Source organism: Dermacentor variabilis, chromosome 10 (genome assembly GCF_050947875.1).
Source record: "Dermacentor variabilis isolate Ectoservices chromosome 10, ASM5094787v1, whole genome shotgun sequence".
NCBI classification, from domain to species: domain Eukaryota; kingdom Metazoa; phylum Arthropoda; class Arachnida; order Ixodida; family Ixodidae; genus Dermacentor; species Dermacentor variabilis.
In genome coordinates this window covers 70,211,876-70,228,465 of record NC_134577.1, presented here as the reverse complement: position 1 = coordinate 70,228,465, position 16,590 = coordinate 70,211,876, and the positions used below count along the sequence as shown (strand labels likewise).

At 48.6% G+C, this 16,590-nt stretch overlaps 2 protein-coding genes across 2 annotated transcripts in view; one reads left to right on the top strand and one right to left on the bottom strand.

Moving 5' to 3' along the window:
* The window catches only part of LOC142560696 (uncharacterized), a 259,423-nt gene that overhangs the window by 54,689 nt on the left and 188,144 nt on the right, over positions 1–16,590 (bottom strand). The window lies entirely within an intron of this gene.
* Positions 1–16,590, top strand: part of LOC142560693 (receptor-type tyrosine-protein phosphatase kappa-like) — a 135,259-nt gene that overhangs the window by 13,886 nt on the left and 104,783 nt on the right. The window lies entirely within an intron of this gene.

Here is a 16,590-nt window from a genome sequence, read left to right as displayed (position 1 = left end):
AGGGCGTAAGTAAGTGTGAACCTTTTTTGCCAGTTTCAGTTTCAGTTTATTATTATTTAAATACAACAAATGGGCAAAAGACGATATACAGAGGAGGGTTCCAAAGTCAAAGTCAAGTGCAACGGGACCCTCCTCGCATAAGGCCGATGCTTATTCATGTCTATTACTTGTCTGTAAGGAACTGGAGAACACAGAAGCAATCCCCTGTGGCGTCATGGGTGCCGAGTGTAATCGTCAATTTCTCAAGCGAAGCAGGAAGTTCAGCATGGTCGACATTTACAGCGCGTGGCGTAGCGCCGATCACTGTCGAGCGGCCGTGGCCCTAATTTCGGCGAGCATACGCAAACGAGCAACAAGTCGTCTTGTTTCCTGTCACACTTTCGCGCTAGCGAAAACGGGGCTTCCTGTACCGGCGCCGAAGCAACACGCGATTTTAAACGCTACAAACAAACAAATGAACAAACAAACACGTAGTACTTCTTTGTTTAGTACTCCCGTGACAACTGGTGCATTGCAAACACGCGATCCCACGTGAAAGCGTCAACGTGCTTCGCAATGCGGCGATGCTTATTCATGGAATGAGGGAAACGAGCCATTTGTGCTTACAAATATTACAACCGAAATAGATGTCGTAATGTATACCACGCATTTACACCCGAAAATTATATGAGTGCTTTCCCGTGCCCACACTATTTGGCAAGGTAGTCGAAGAAGTACTTGTCAGGAAACGTCCACGACGGCTCGCACAGAAAGCCTCGCTCAACCATGGTCGCGCAGGACGTGCAGGAAGCCAGTAAAACCTGATAGGTTCTCGCATGTAACACAATCACACGCTTCTTGTTAAGTCAGCGCGTCTGTGCCGTCGTGCCTCAGTGGTACTGAATAGAATGAGCAGCCGGTCAGTTCGGATGGTCCTCCTAACCCGAGCGGACCTATTACAGAGGCGCTCTAGGTACAAGTAAGAGATATCATGCGCCAACCGAACAGCGGGCTTCATTTTTGGATCAGTGCGGGCGAAGAAATCGAGAAGTGAAGGGAACTTCAGGGTAACGTGGCTAGCACCACGGCCACCTCCCGCGGCGCGCTATGGTACACTGGAGTACACTCTAAACGTACATTTGGGGGCATACGTGGCACATTACAGATTAAGAGACCGATAATCGTCGTGGTCGAGTATAAAGCACCCATTCGCCAACCCTACTACGCGAACGGGTTGGATCAACCCTCCTCGCCCCCCCCCCCCCCCATGACAGCAAACCACCAGATTTCTCGGCATGGTCCGACGGCGATACTATAGGTGTGCTTCTCGGTGCTCCGACCTGGCGTCGGGAAACTCGCAAGACAATTCGAATGTAGCCACAGCGCCCCTTTTCGAAAATTGCACCATGGTTGGCTTCCGAGGAGCGCGTTAGAGCGTTCAAAACGACTACCCGGAGATACCCCTAATAAGCGTTTCAGCATTGATCCGATCGGACGAAAGGTACTTATAGGGGTCTGCAAATGAGTATGAAGGTAAAAGACGTGCGTTTTCAGCGAAATAACTTTACAGCGCTAATCGTGTTGCACAGCGGTTGCTCTGTATATACATATATATATATATATATATATATATATATATATATATATATATTGCTACGGCATGAGCCGGGCGAGCAGAAGAGGAAGAAGACGTTAGCGTGTGCAGCCTCGGGACGCCATCTTGACTTCACCATCAATCTCGTCCCTTAAATAAAGCCGGTTTAACATTAACCGTAACAGTTTTGTGGTGGAGGTGCGGGGTACTTCGACCAAGACGACGGAGCTGCTGCAGCAAGCACCACGCCGGAGCCGACGCCTCGCTCAACTGCCCCCAATACCACTTGAGATCCCGATGTCCCACAGCGGTGACCAACAGCCTTCTCTGGCAGCTCCAGTTCGAACAACCGGCGCCTGGATGCATCAGATGGAGCCCCGCCCTTTCTCAGGCAAATTCGGCGAGGACGTGGAGGAATGGCTCACCCACTACAAGCGTGTGAGCAAGTACAACGGCTGGAACTCCACGGCTCAGCTCGACAATGTGGTTCTGTTCCTCACAGACACTGCGCTAGTGTGGTTCGAGAACCATGAAGATATCTGCACAACGTGGGACAGCTTCGTTACTCACCTTACTGAGTGCTTCGGCGATTCCACCACGAAAAGGAAGCGGGCGGAGCAGACATTGCTTCAGCGCGCTCAAGTCCCAGGTGAGACCTGTACTACGTACATTGAGGCAATCCTGAAGCTTTGCCGAACGGTCAATCCTCGAATGTCCGAAGAGGACAAGGTTGGACACCTTCTTAAAGGCATAGCCGAGGATGTGTACAATTATTTAATCGGAAAGGAGAGTCTCGCCTCGGTCGCCGACCTCATCAAGCATTGCCGCACATTTGAGGCCTTGAAGCTGCGCCGTATCACGCCTAAGTTCGGCAGGTTAGCAAATGTGACAACGGTGGCAAGCGTTGAAGACAATGACAACTACAGTTTTCAACTAGACCTTGCGGCAACTATAAGGCAAATTGTTCGCGAAGAACTTGAAAGACACACCAAAGGGGCGGATGTCGACCAGCTTGGGTGGGTTCCCAACCAACCTCAAGAACATGCATCTGCTGTGTCCGCATTGTCCGCCATGCCAGGCGTTGCAGAGTGTCGAGTAGATCAGCTGCGACAGCACCGACGTACCTTTCCCGACGACGTGACGCACGATCAACGAACTCGTGCAGCTACCACCACGAATCGGAATTCGGAAGGTCGCATTTATTATTCGCAGCGTCCCAGGATTGACCCCGAGGTTTACAACGTCGGTCGCGCATCGCCTGTGTGTTACAGCTGTGGCGCCTCGGGACACATTGCTCGTTTTTGTCGCCGGCGCCGACAGACAAGATATGGCCCACCACCAACTTGGCCTACTTTTGAACGTGACAGTTATGACGACCGTTGGCCGACAGACCCTGATAGTACAACCACCACAGGCGCGCCACCCCGGAATACCTTCCGTCAATATAGTAGAAGGAGTGGCTCGCCAGCTTCAGACCGTAGCCTGACGCCCCCAACCAGTCGCCAACGCCGTTCACCGTCACCACGGCGACGTGCTGCGTCACCACCGCCGTCGGGAAACTAGCCGGCGCGACCGATGGAGGTAAGGTCGCCGGACAGTCTGCGTCTCTGCGAAATACTCCTCTGCCTATTATGATGGTGAAGAACAAAGTGCGTGTGTTAATTGATAGTATACCTGCAACAGCATTAGTTGATACTGGTGCTACCGTTTCCGTCATGAGTGTGACATTCAAAGAGAGGCTGGGTCGGAAAGTTATGTTCCCGTGGAATGGTGGTGTGACGTTTCGTGGTGTCAGTGGAGAGTGCCTAGTTCCCCTTGGTATTTGTGTTGCAAGTGTTTTGTTCGGAGCAGAAGATCTTATAACAGAATTTCTCGTACTACCGCGGTGCACTCACGACGTGATTCTCGGGATTGACTTTCTTCAGGATTGTGGTGCATCCGTTAACTGTGGCACAGGCGAAATTACTTTGAATAGCGCGCTTCTCGCCACCCTTGCCGACACATCCTTACCAGTGAAAAACTATTGTGTTGTTTCGAAAGATTTGCTGGTACCACCTTGGTCGCTGTCACGTATCCCTGTCAACTTCGCTGCTGCCGTCCTTTCATCGTTTGACGCGCAAGTCCAGCCACTTACGTCGAGCTGCGCAAAGAAAGATGTACTCGTACCACGCTCTATCGTGAGAGTAGTGAATGGCGTCTCAAATTTGTGGGCTTTCAATTGTTCTTGCGTCCCTGCTGTTCTTCCGCGTGATATGAAGCTCGCTGAATTTGACGAGATTACTTACAGCTCCATTACAGTTCTAAGCGAGGAGGAGCAGTCTCGTACTAGCGATCCTCACCAAAGCACTTCTGAAGAGCAGATCCTATGGATGATCAACAAGGCGCTGCCCTCACATGAGCGCCGCGTTCTCGCGGAAGTTTTGTGGGCACATCTTTCTGTATTCGATTTCGCACAAGGCGACAAGCAGGCTTCACTCCCTCGTTCTCGTGCTCGCCACAGAATTGACACCGGATCTGCGCATCCCATTCGGCAAAAGCCTTACCGCGTTTCTGCAACAGAGAGGACAGTTATTGCTGAACAGGTGAAAGACATGCTGCGGAAAAGTGTTGTTCAAGAGTCCTCTAGTCCGTGGGCAGCACCAGTAATCTTAGTAAAGAAGAAGGATGGATCGTGGCGGTTTTGCGTTGATTACAGGAAACTGAATGCAGTCACCAAAAAGGATGTGTATCCACTTCCTAGAATTGATGATGTCATCGATTGTTTACATTCCGCTGCCTACTTTTCATCACTGGATTTGCGATCAGGGTATTGGCAGATACCCATGCACCCAGACGATAAGGAGAAAACGGCCTTCGTGACACCAGATGGTCTTTATGAATTTAACGTTATGCCGTTCGGCCTTTGTAACGCGCCAGCAACATTCGAACGATTCATGGATACAATCCTCCGAGGACTTAAATGGGAAATTTGTTTGTGCTACCTCGATGATGTGGTGATTTTTGGCAGCACATTGAGTGAACATAACAGCCGTCTCAGTCTTGTTCTGGATTGTGTCAAACAAGCCGGCTTGATCCTAAATTCCAAGAAATGTCGTTTCGGGGAAACGGAGACGTTAGTACTTGGGCATCTGGTCGACAAAAACGGTGTGAGGCCAGATCCACGGAAGATTGAGGCAGTCAGCTCCTTCGAAGCACCGAAGTCAGTGCGGGAGTTGAGGAGTTTCTTGGGCCTGTGCTCGTATTTTCGGCGCTTCATCCCAAGGTTCGCCGACGTGGTGTACCCCCTAACATGTCTTCTCCAAAAAGCCGTCCCCTTCAACTGGACATCGGCTTGCGACGACGCGTTCCGCCAGCTAAAATTTCTACTAACGTCAGGGCCCGTATTGCGTCACTTCGATGCATCCGCACCTACGGAAGTGCACGCTGATGCCAGTGGCATCGGCATCGGTGCCGTACTAGTGCAACGTCAAGACGGAGCTGAACACGTTGTGGCTTATGCTAGTCGCTCTTTGACTAAGGCGGAACGCAATTACACTGTGACCGAGCAAGAATGCTTGGCAGCTGTTTTCGCTGTCCACAAATTTCGGCCCTATATCTACGGACGCCCGTTCACTATCGTTACTGACCACCACGCGTTATGCTGGTTGGTGAATCTCCGTGACCCGAGTGGACGACTGGCACGTTGGGCTCTTCGACTGCAGGAGTACGACTTCGTTATTTTCTACAAGTCCGGGCGTCGCCACGCAGATGCGGACTGTCTCTCCCGCCTTCCTCTGACGACGACGGAGTGTGACGCCGACGATTTTGATAACTGTTTTGCTCCCATTTCTTCTACATTCCCAGACTCGACGACTTTCAAAGCAGAGCAGGAAAATGATATTAGTTTGGAACCTCTATTTGTAGCCGCATCGCGTCCTGGAGCCACTGGCCGATTTTGTGTCCGCGACGGCCTGCTTTACAAGACCAATTATTCAGCTAAAGGCGCACGCTTCCTTCTGGTGGTGCCGCAGAGTCTGCGAACGGACATACTGAGAGCCATGCACGACGATGTGACCTCTGGCCATCTAGGATTCATCAGAACTTTGAACCGGACTCAGGAGCGTTTTTACTGGCCCAAAATGCGGGACACAGTCAAGCACTACGTCGCCAGTTGTGAACAATGTCAACGCTACAAACGCCCTACGACCGCTCCGCCAGGTCTTCTCCAACCTCTGCCGCCGCCTCGCCTGCCATTTGAACAAGTGGGTATCGATCTTCTGGGCCCATTTCCCCGATCATCTAACGACAACCGATGGGTGATCGTATGTGTCGACCATCTGACCCGTTACGCGGAAACGGCGGCCGTACCATCTTCAACAGCTGTGTCCGTTGCAACGTTTTTGCTTCGATTCATTATTCTTCGACATGGTCCCCCCCGTGTCATCATTAGCGATCGCGGTCGTCAGTTTGTTGCGGACGCCGTAGAAGAACTGCTTCGTCTCTGCAGTTCACAGTTCCGTCATTCAACGCCTTATCACCCTCAGACAAATGGGCTTGTAGAACGTACGAACAGAACTCTAACTAACATGCTGGCCATGTACGTATCTTCCGATCACAAGGACTGGGATGACGTACTCCCCTTCATCACCTATGCTTATAATACTGCAAAGCATGAGACGACCGATTACAGTCCTTTTTATCTCCTTTACGCACGTTCACCGCTAAGCTGCATTGACACTATACTACCGTTTGACTTTCACAGCGAGTACTCTGTTGCCAAGACGCTTTGTCTTGCCGAAGAAGCCCGGCGTATCGCTCGCCTTCGTACTGTGGCATCGCAACACCGATCGAAAGAGCGCTATGACAGCCGACACCAGTCTGTCTCGTACGCTAAAGGAGACTTTGTGTGGTTGTGGACTCCGGAACGTAAACGTGGCTTATGCGAAAAGTTTTTACCCCAGTACACGGGCCCATTCGTCATTGTAGATCGCTTGAGTGACTTGACGTACGTGGTGGCACGCTTGACGTCCGCTGGTCGTCGGTCTAGCCGGACCCAGTTAGTACATGTTGCCCGTCTTAAGCGGTTTCACCCTGCGCTTTCCGAGTGATTTGGACTTGCCCAGCGGGCTTCGTCTGGCAACCGGGGATTGCTACGGCATGAGCCGGGCGAGCAGAAGAGGAAGAAGACGTTAGCGTGTGCAGCCTCGGGACGCCATCTTGACTTCACCATCAATCTCGTCCCTTAAATAAAGCCGGTTTAACATTAACCGTAACAATATATATATATATATATATATATATATATATATATATATATATATATATATATATATATATATATATATATATATATATATACAGTGGATTACGTTTTTTCAGTCAAACTTCAACAATATGCAAATGCCACGTAGCTGGACCGAAACAAAATAATGTTGTTTGCCCTCGCTTGGGGAGACTCAGGTAACCTTTTTTGCATTCCGCCTAATTACCTAGTCTTAATTAATTATTCAACTTCTCCATTATTTAATTAGATTAAAAGTGGCTATGAGAAAATTGTAGAGCAACAAGAAAAGAATCACCACCCAAGTATTACGTACACATGGTTAACAAAGGAAGCTGAAACGTGCGGCCTTGGTGTTTACCACTGAATTAATCCCGACGACCAGTTCATTAAACGACGGCTTGGTAAGCTGACTGATCCTAGCAACGCGGCTACTGCTTGCACTCGGCTGCACGAGTCTGTTCTTGCATTAGTAAGATCTTGATGAGGGCTAGTTGGTTCATACATAGAACTGAGGTGAAACAGCGTGAAAAAGACGAGGACACAAGGAAACAAATACCACAGCCATTCTTTAGGTTAGTGCTCTGCTGACGAGGTTACAAGGTTTAGGTTAGTGCTAGTTTGTTAGTGTTGACGAGGTGACGAGGTGTAGGTTAGTGCTGTGCTCGTCATCACAGCGTTAAACCTAAAGAATGGCTATGGGAGTCATTTAGCTGGACACTGTAACAAGTGTCAATGCACCCCCATATTTGAAAAGACAAAATTCATAGGGAAAGGAAAGGGTAAGAAGGAAAGGGAAATAGTAGAGGCCTTTCATATAAGAACAGAAGGATATAAATGTATAAGCACTTCCTCTCTTGCCTTGTCGGAAAAAGAAATTACTATTTTGAAAGAAAAATTAAAATGTTGTTGATTTGCAGATGTTTTTACGACTGATGTGCGCATGCCTATGCTGAAAAAAGGTATAAATGTCAGGTGAATTTCAAATAAACTTCCAGTTGGCAGTCAGCGCTTGTCTGTGGTATTTGTTTCCTTGTGTCCTCGTCTTTTTCGCGCTGTTTCACCTCAGTTCTGTTCTTGCGCCCGGGCTGCAGCATCGGCACGGCGTTCCCGGTTTTGCTCGCGGCGTTGCATCAGCCGGGAACGGGAGCCAGCTGCCTGCTCCTCAGGAGTACGTATGACGCGTGGCCTACCCGTTTCGGAACCGGAGAGAAACTGCTGCGCGCATGCTCGGCTGGGACGAAGAGTAACGACATCAATACTGGTGCGGCCAATCGCGCGATTTTTCTTTTTCGCATGCGAATTGAGTTGCGTCGGAGGACTTCTAGGCGTACAGGCGACAGACGGACGGACGAATCGGTTAGCCATATACAGATTCGCTTTAAAACTCCCGAATAGAGACGTGTGTTGCTCAGTACGTGCTACATAACATTGTTTTTCCGAGCGCGAAAGATGGCCGCTAATTCACGCAAACTTGACGCGCGACTGGCGGGGCTGGCCGCTCGAGGCACTTTGCGTGTATCCGCGGCATTCTTTTGTGTGTGTGTGCAGCACCGGGACGACGGCTCGTAAGAGGGAGGCATTGACATCTGTACTTGCTTATCCGTGTCCTGTGACCACTTTTCATCGGCTGACAAATGTCGAACGTTATCACTCGGTGCAGGACGCCCCTGCATGCATCGGAATTTCCTCCAGCGTTATCGGCGGTTCGATCCGTTGTCTGTTGTCGCCGAACTTTGTGCAAATTGTATGCGCGACATGAATTGTGTAGTACTTGTTGGAAGCCACGCAGGGGCCAGCGATTATGCTCAAACCTTCAATGAGTGATGTAACAAAGCTGACACACTTGACCCGCTGATCAGATTTTCGATGATTTCCGACCTTGCTCGTCGGTTTCGTTGCGCTTGAGTGTTACTTGTTTCGCTGGGCACAAGTTCTCCTAATAGAGAAGTAAATTTATAACTCACAGCTCTGATACTGTACCGTTTTTCACCGACACTACAATGTGACAATATCGAGCATCAAACGGCACCAATCAAATCGAAGCCGACGCATTTTCCCCGAACAACCTGATTGTGCAGCTTCTGTAATGTCAAGAACTCGAGCAACACCATCATTTCCACCCACCTGGCAAACATACAATTGAAAACAGTAAGTCGACCGTAAGACGCAAAATAATTCCAAAAAAGTCTACGTGACAAGTGCCCAGCGACCTAAGTTCAGAAAGCACACGACTGATTTTGCACACGTAGGCATGAAGGGGACTTTGAGGCTATATACTTTCACAACAATATCACTGGCCTGATATAACAACTACTGCTTCAAAATACATTTGGCATTTTGACGTTTGCCAGCGGTGCAAAAGGATGAACAGCGAAAGTTTAGATCTCTTAAGCAATTACAACCAACAGAACAGGCTTTTTATCTTCTTGCTATAGACACCGTTGAAGGTTCTGCGGGATATCACTAATGAAAGCAATTTATTTATTTGGTCGTGGACCATGCCTTCCGTCTTTATTTGGGTTCTTTCTCACAAGAATGAAAACTGTGGTTCTTACATCTTGTGACTGAAAAGCGTTTTCCATGGCTCGGAAACCTAAGAAGTTTCTTTCCGATCATGGCATTAGTTCACCACCATAAAAGTCAAACTATTTATCAAACAAAGCAGAATAGCCTTCCGCTGCTGTTTAAGTTATCGCAACACCGTCAATGTAATGGCATACCCGAACGCACCAATCAAATAATTGTGACCCTCTCCGCTGCAAGGTCAACGAAGAACCATGAAAGCCGTGAACGCAACTTCTGTCTGGTGTGGAAAGCAGAATACAGCTGAACACCACATTCTGTGTAACTGGATACCCGCCGGCGTTCTTTAAGCGTGGAGTCCCGTCTCACCCGTACCTCATTTTCAACCAAAAAGGAAGCCTTCAACAGGCAACAGAAAACTCTGTTCACAATCGTATTGCTTTCCACGAAAAAATAAATCGAAGTTATATCGACAGCAAATTTCTGCCAGCAGGAGCTACAAGTTGACGACAGAGTCCTGCACGAGACGACATGGCATCCTACCCAAGAAAAGCTAAGCGTCAAAATGCAGGGTCGCTATCATATTCTTCGGAAAGTTTATGTCGTCAACTACGAGAGCAACCTCAATGTGCCATATCTCGGCTGACATACTGACACTGTTCATGTTGGCAGGCTGCGGAAATATTATTCGCCTCTTCAAACGCGAACTCTCCGCGAGGGCAAGCGTAAACGAGATGGTCAATCCGTAGATTGGGCAAGAGAGGAAGATTAGTGTAAAAGAAGATAGTGTTCTTGTGACCATGTTTTCCGGCCATCGTTTTCATATATATATATATATATATATATATATATATATATATATATATATATATATATATATATATCCGCTTCCCTTCGGAGACAATAGACGTGAAATAGCATAAGTAGCATTGCTCGCTCTTGCTATGGGTTGCATCAAATTCGAATGAATTGCTTTTTCATCTTTAATGATCATGCACGCTCGTCCACTTTTATGGTGAACACGTGAGCGGACAGCTGTGTATTGTAACAAGCATACAGGCCAGCGCGATGAAGCTCGGAGACGCGCCCTAGTGCTGTCTGCTACATCGTATTGCAATAGAAATTATACTGGCTGTCGAGGCGCATTTACACCATCGCCGTCGCGCTGTCCTGCTATTAAAGACGCATGCGCAGTTCGCTGTCAGAAGGTTGGACGATCTCCGGAAACACACAGTGCGTTTTTGCAAAGATACATGTCATACAAGATCTATCGGCTATGAGTGTAAATATATGCGAATAGCAGAAAAGAACGGGCGACTCAGCCAATGAATGACCGACAGTCTCCCCTCCCCTCCTCCTTGCCGCCCATTCCCACAGAACCGGGATGCCTGAGAGCACGTGCCCTTTCTCTCGACGCCCCTTTCCTCGCATTCCCTGACTCCTTTCGCGGCCGCCGCGGAAAGAGAACGAGTCCGCTTCACGCACACCTTGGCGTGTCGGCGCCAACGCTGTCAGAGGTCGACGGAACGCTCGCCTATGCCTGCGGTGTACACTTCGTGGACGACAACACAGCGTGACAGTATCGAGCATCAAAAAGGCACCAATCAAATTGAACCAATCAAAAACCCGCCATTAATTCTCGCCTGCCGCATCGCCCGCAACGTGCAGAGCACTACCACCAGCAGCCGGCGAGACGTGCGAAGAAGGAGCGGGCGAAAGCCTCCCCTCCTCCTCCCTCTGGTTCCTTCGCCCCACTCGCTTGCCCGAAGGTACACTCCCTTTCCTTCGCCTTGCCACGACGCTCTTGTTTTCGTTTCCTTGCTCCGACAGCAGTTAAGCGTTCGAAATTGAGTTTGCCTTGTTCTTTCATTTATTGTGTTGCGCTGAAGACGACCGTAGTCATCTCTGACGAAGCACAAGGACGATTCCTTTGTTTGTCAAGCCAATGCGTCCTCTACAGCTTTGCCATTGGCTTAGCGGGAAGAACGTCCAGGCATAGTCGACTCCAGTGGACACGCATGTTATCGTCTGGAAGGCAAATCGAACCTTCCACGTGGTACATACCATTTCTCGTGGGCCAGGAAATCTTCCCTGGTTGAAGTTAGAGCCGCAACCAAGAAACCTTCTCCCTACTGCTGAGAGTTCGCACGATAAGAGCTCGCTTATTCGCGAAACGGGGCATAAGATGGCGCATGTGCTAACAAGACAGTTTGCAGCCAACCTTGCGAATGTGAAGAACTTTCTGCCTCGAGCAAATTTTCCGCTGTTGTGATAAGCTGAAAAGCACGGTTGTGTTTATGCAAGTGAAAAAGATAAGCTGGCCAAACTGCTCGAACAGCGCCAAGATAAAAGACAGTGGCTGAAGACATGGGTAGAACTGTATACAAGCAATAAATTAGAATGATACTGATATCGTGGCCACCAAGAGAGAGATTATCAAAGAAACTACCCCACTCAACCTCAACAGGACGATGGGCTATCCTAATAGTGCCTACTCTAAGTCATTTGGACGCATACTAAAATGTACATAATAAATTTACCGTGAAACCTGCACAAGGGGTTCCGTACGAAGCCCGAAACGTCAAGGAGTTCTTGTTTCGACTTAATCAGTGACCTAGTTTCTAAACCTACCTTTCCGCTGACCAGGCACACTCCGTCAAACGCTTCATTTCATGAAAATATGTGTGTTGGTTAAATTACAGCCGTTGTAAACAAATCGCTTAACTAAGACTTCGAAAGCGTAACGTGCCCGTTGTCAACAATGTCTCCATGTCACCTAATTATGTCTTATAAGAGCTGTTCATGACACCGGGTCCCCATTGGGCGAAAATGGGGGCCATGCTGAAGGTGACTTCTTGGGAAACATTATGTTCATGACTTAATTATAGGTTTTTCAAGTAGTCACAAAACAATCGTTTTCTGTCCGTTTTTACGCGTTATACGAGGTCCCCACGGTGTTCTCGGTGAATTAGAAGAGCCACCTAGCATATTTTTGTGAAAATGAGGGGCAGGTTGGGGTGGGCGATGTGTAGGCAAAGTTCGGCGTGTATATTTTAATTGCGGCCTTTGTAGTACACTGCGAACGCAAGTAACGCAGAGCTAAGTGTGTTTTAAGAACAGCGTATAATGTAGGTATATTTATTGGAGGGACGCTAATAGCTAACAAAATAAAATTTCACAAGAATTAAGGCAGTAATATTTCTGATATGAAGGCTAAGTAAAGCGTGTGTTGGTGAAGTACGTCCTTTGCTAATAACTCCTCAAAGTGCTGGGAAGTGTTATCTATGGGCAACGTGTGGAAGTACTGAATCATGCTGGCAACGTTTTTAAAATGTGTGCTTTAACTACAGGCAACACGAGTTTCTACTGCAACCGTGCACAAGAAACTGTTTCATTGTAAACTGGGCTGTGAATATTCAAGGTCGCACTAGTCTGGAATCTTTTATTTGTTACCGCCAGAACCTTGCAGCTCAGGAACGCGAACTCGGCGTACTGCGGCCGTCAGTCGGCAGTGACAGGGACAAGAACTTTATTAGAGTGTCCTGAGGAACTCGATTGGGGGGACCGAAGGCTCCCCGATCAAGTTGGTGGCTCCGCCCACGACGGGACAGGGAGGTGGTGACTCTCCGCGACGTCGCGGGCCCTCTGGACGGCCTGTAGTTGGTTTGTGAAATCCGAGCTCTTCAGCAAGGCGTCCCACTTGGACTTGTTATGAAAGTCGGAGCCCGCGTTGTACGGGCACAACCAGAGCATGTGGTCGAAGGAGCAGCACACGTGACCGCATTTGGAGCACGATTGCGGGAAGTTCGGGTCTATCCAACTAAGCGCTCTCGGGGTGAGGTAGGATCTCGTCTGTAAAAGCCTGAAAGTAACAGCCTGAGCCCTGTTCAGTTTCGGGCTGGGGGGAGGGAATTTTCTCCTGCTGTGTCTGTAATGTGATGTAATTTCATGAAAGGTCGCAAGATTATCTTTGAAGGGGCAATCCTGCGGGAGAGCCGGACCGTTAGCTCGGGCGCGGTTCATGAATTCACGCGCCAGGCAGTTGGCCCGCCCGTTAGGGTTGCAACCCGCTTGGTTAGTTACATCGTTCATGTGCGCCGGGAACCACGCTAATGTATGACCTCCAATGTCTTCTCGCGTAGTAATACGAAAGGATCTGTTGACGATGTCGGCTGCGTGTTTACAAACTAGAGCGGAAGAGAAAGCCCTGACCGCCGTGTGCGAGTCGGAGAAAATGGTCGCCGGGCCTTTTGCGGCTTCAAGAGCCAAGGCTATCGCGGTTTCCTCCGCCTCGTTCGCGTGTTTAGCGTAAATTTATGCGGCGCTGATGAGTGTTCCGCGCGCGTCAACGACCGTGATTGCAAACCTGTCTTCGCTGCCATATTTGGCGGCGTCGACGAAGAATGCATCTGCCCCGTAAGGATCGATTCGTCGAAGGATGGTTCTAGCCCGCGCTCTTCTGCGACCTTCGTTATATATTGGGTGGATGTTCCTCGGCACGGGCTCAACCTTTATACCTTCACGGGCTAATTTAGACAGGGGGTGTCTGTCGAGCGGTGCCTGTATAGGGAGTTGACCAGCTTCATCGAGAATTTTGATTCCCGGCTTAGTTGACGAAAGCCTGGAGATCTGTGCAATCAACTGCGCTTCAATTAATTCGTCTGTGGTATTGTGAATTCCGAGTTGAAGTAGTTTTACTGTGCTAGCGGATTGTGGAATACCGAGTATTCTTTTGATGCCGGACCTGATGAGCGTGTCGAGTTTGTTCTTTTCAATTTTGCTCCATTTGAGGTACGGTGCCGTGTAAGTAATGTGACTGATGAAGAAAGCTTGGAAGACCCTGAGTAGGTGGTCCTCCTTGAGTCCCCCCCTTTTGCTTGCGATTCTAGTTATGAGCCTTAATATGTATTTCGTCTGCGCACCCAGCTTGTTTAGAGCTTCTGCATTACAGCCTTTGGCGTTGATTAGAAGTCCTAAAATTTTGATGGAGTTCACCCTCGGAATGGGGTGCCCTTCTCGTGTTGTAATTTCGACTGGCAGCGTTTCCAGAGGCTCGAGGTTCCTAACACCCTGCCTCGACTGTCTGTAGAGGAGTTCGGATTTGGTCGGTGACAGCTTGAGACCCGTGCTTGTAAGAAATTCTTCCGTTGCATCTATGGCCGCCTGGAGAGATTGCTCTAGATCGGCCAGATACGCCCCCGGGGACCAGATTGTAATATCGTCTGCATAGATTGCGTGGCCTATTTTTGGGAGTGCGGCCAGCCTTTCGGAGAGTTTATGCATGGCGATATTAAATAGCAGCGGGGATAGGACCGAGCCCTGAGGGGTTCCGCAGTTGCCCAGTTCGTAAGGACCGCCCGAGATCGTGCCCAGTCGAAGGAACGCTTTTCTTTCCGATAGGAACACGGCAAGCCAAAAATTAAACGCGACAAGAGCTGCTTCATTTAGGACGTGTGAATGCATATTAAGGAACAAATACTAGTACTGAAGACATGGTTATTGACTGGGTCCCTGCATACTTGAAGTATCAGATAGGACATTGTGGCGCCCAGGACGGCCACTTTAGCCCAGACATCTAGTCATTTCTGACTCCTTTGCCCCTATTCGTGGGCAGCGAATCACGTCAAATTTCACTGACCTTGATCTCACCTTGGTTCCAGCGTTATCTCAACAGTCTTCACGAAATTGGTTCTTAATACCGAGACTACAAGTCCTAGCTTATAGCAACACACAAGCGGCTCGCCACGCGGCTTGGATTGGCGCGGCGTCAAGCAGCGTACGCTTTGCGTCTTTCATCACAGGTCGCGACTTGAAAAGACTGAAACACCGATTTACGTACATAACCGAACTAACGCGATGATGTTTGCAGCCAACCAATAATTTCGACCGACGTGTTCGTTACGCATGTGCACCATCGACGGTGTAGTCAAAGCCTCAGTGCTATTGAAAAACGCCTAAAGACAGAGATTAGGCCCGCCGGTTGTGATTGTATAGCGGGAACTCGCTGCTTGAGGCGACAGAAATTCTCATATTCGATCGTAAATGCCCAAAGATGCCTAAACGTTTTCATGCTCGTGATAGACTTTTAGCGGCGAAACAAAAGTGACAGACGTGTTCGTGCGCCAGGTAGTACCGCACAGTTTGGAAGATTTAAGCTTTCAGTTTCTCGTACCATATAATGAATTAGCGTAGCTGTCACGTGAGATAGTTCCGCATTTGGCTGAACGTGGTAGAGAGCGCAAAAAAAGAAAGTTAGATTTAGCACTTAGTGGCGTATTTTGCGCCTTATTTAATTATCAGTGTTTCACATAGCAACTAAGATTTTATGTTTCACGTTTCCCAGTAAATCTACCGTGAATGAGACATTGCAGCTATCTCCAGGAGCACGTTTGCTTGTGCTGGTTTTTGCCTACGTAGTTTGAAACCTTCATTGTCAGAGAAAATTTGCGCAACTCTAAAACACGTGATTGACGATCGGCTCCAAACTCAAACCATATGGTTTGAGTTGCGTTTCTTGATTGCTAATTCACAGCAAGGCATCCATTTTAGCGTTGTTTTACAACATGCAATGGGTCTCTAAGGAGAATGACCAGCATCAACGGAAAGTAATTTAGTGGACCGAGTTGGATAGCACCATCTTAGGTAGGGTGGAGCGTCCGGCCATGGCATGGCGGAGTCTCCGAAACGAGTAGGAAATGATGTGGTCACGCTACTCCGGCAGACTGGGACTATCGCCAACCCCGTGCTACTTGGAGATACCTGTGTTGTTACTTTGATCTGCGGCCCCTTAATTAGTTTGAGACATAAATATATAGCCGCGAATCGCTTTTTTATCGGTACTGCTTAAAAGCCAACTGCATGGAAATTTCTCTTTGGCTTAATTTCTTACAAGCGAGCAGTATACAGGGTGTTATTCTTTAGCTTCAGCATTTGTTAATTTCCTGTGGCAGGCAGTAGATTTATAACCCTTGATCTGAATTACTTGATGAGGCGGCCATCACTTCTAAGAGAAATCAAACTGCCTAATTGAATAGTTAACGTAATTATGCTACTTAATTCTGTACGGCATATATTTGACTGTAGAGTTGTAGCTAGTGAGTATGCAAGGCATCGATACTCGGAACGAATTCTCAAGAGAAAATTTAATCGAACTGATTGCTGACGTTTAACATGCCGAAATCGCGATTGATTTGATCACGAGGCACGTCGAGAGTGGGGGACTCCACATTAA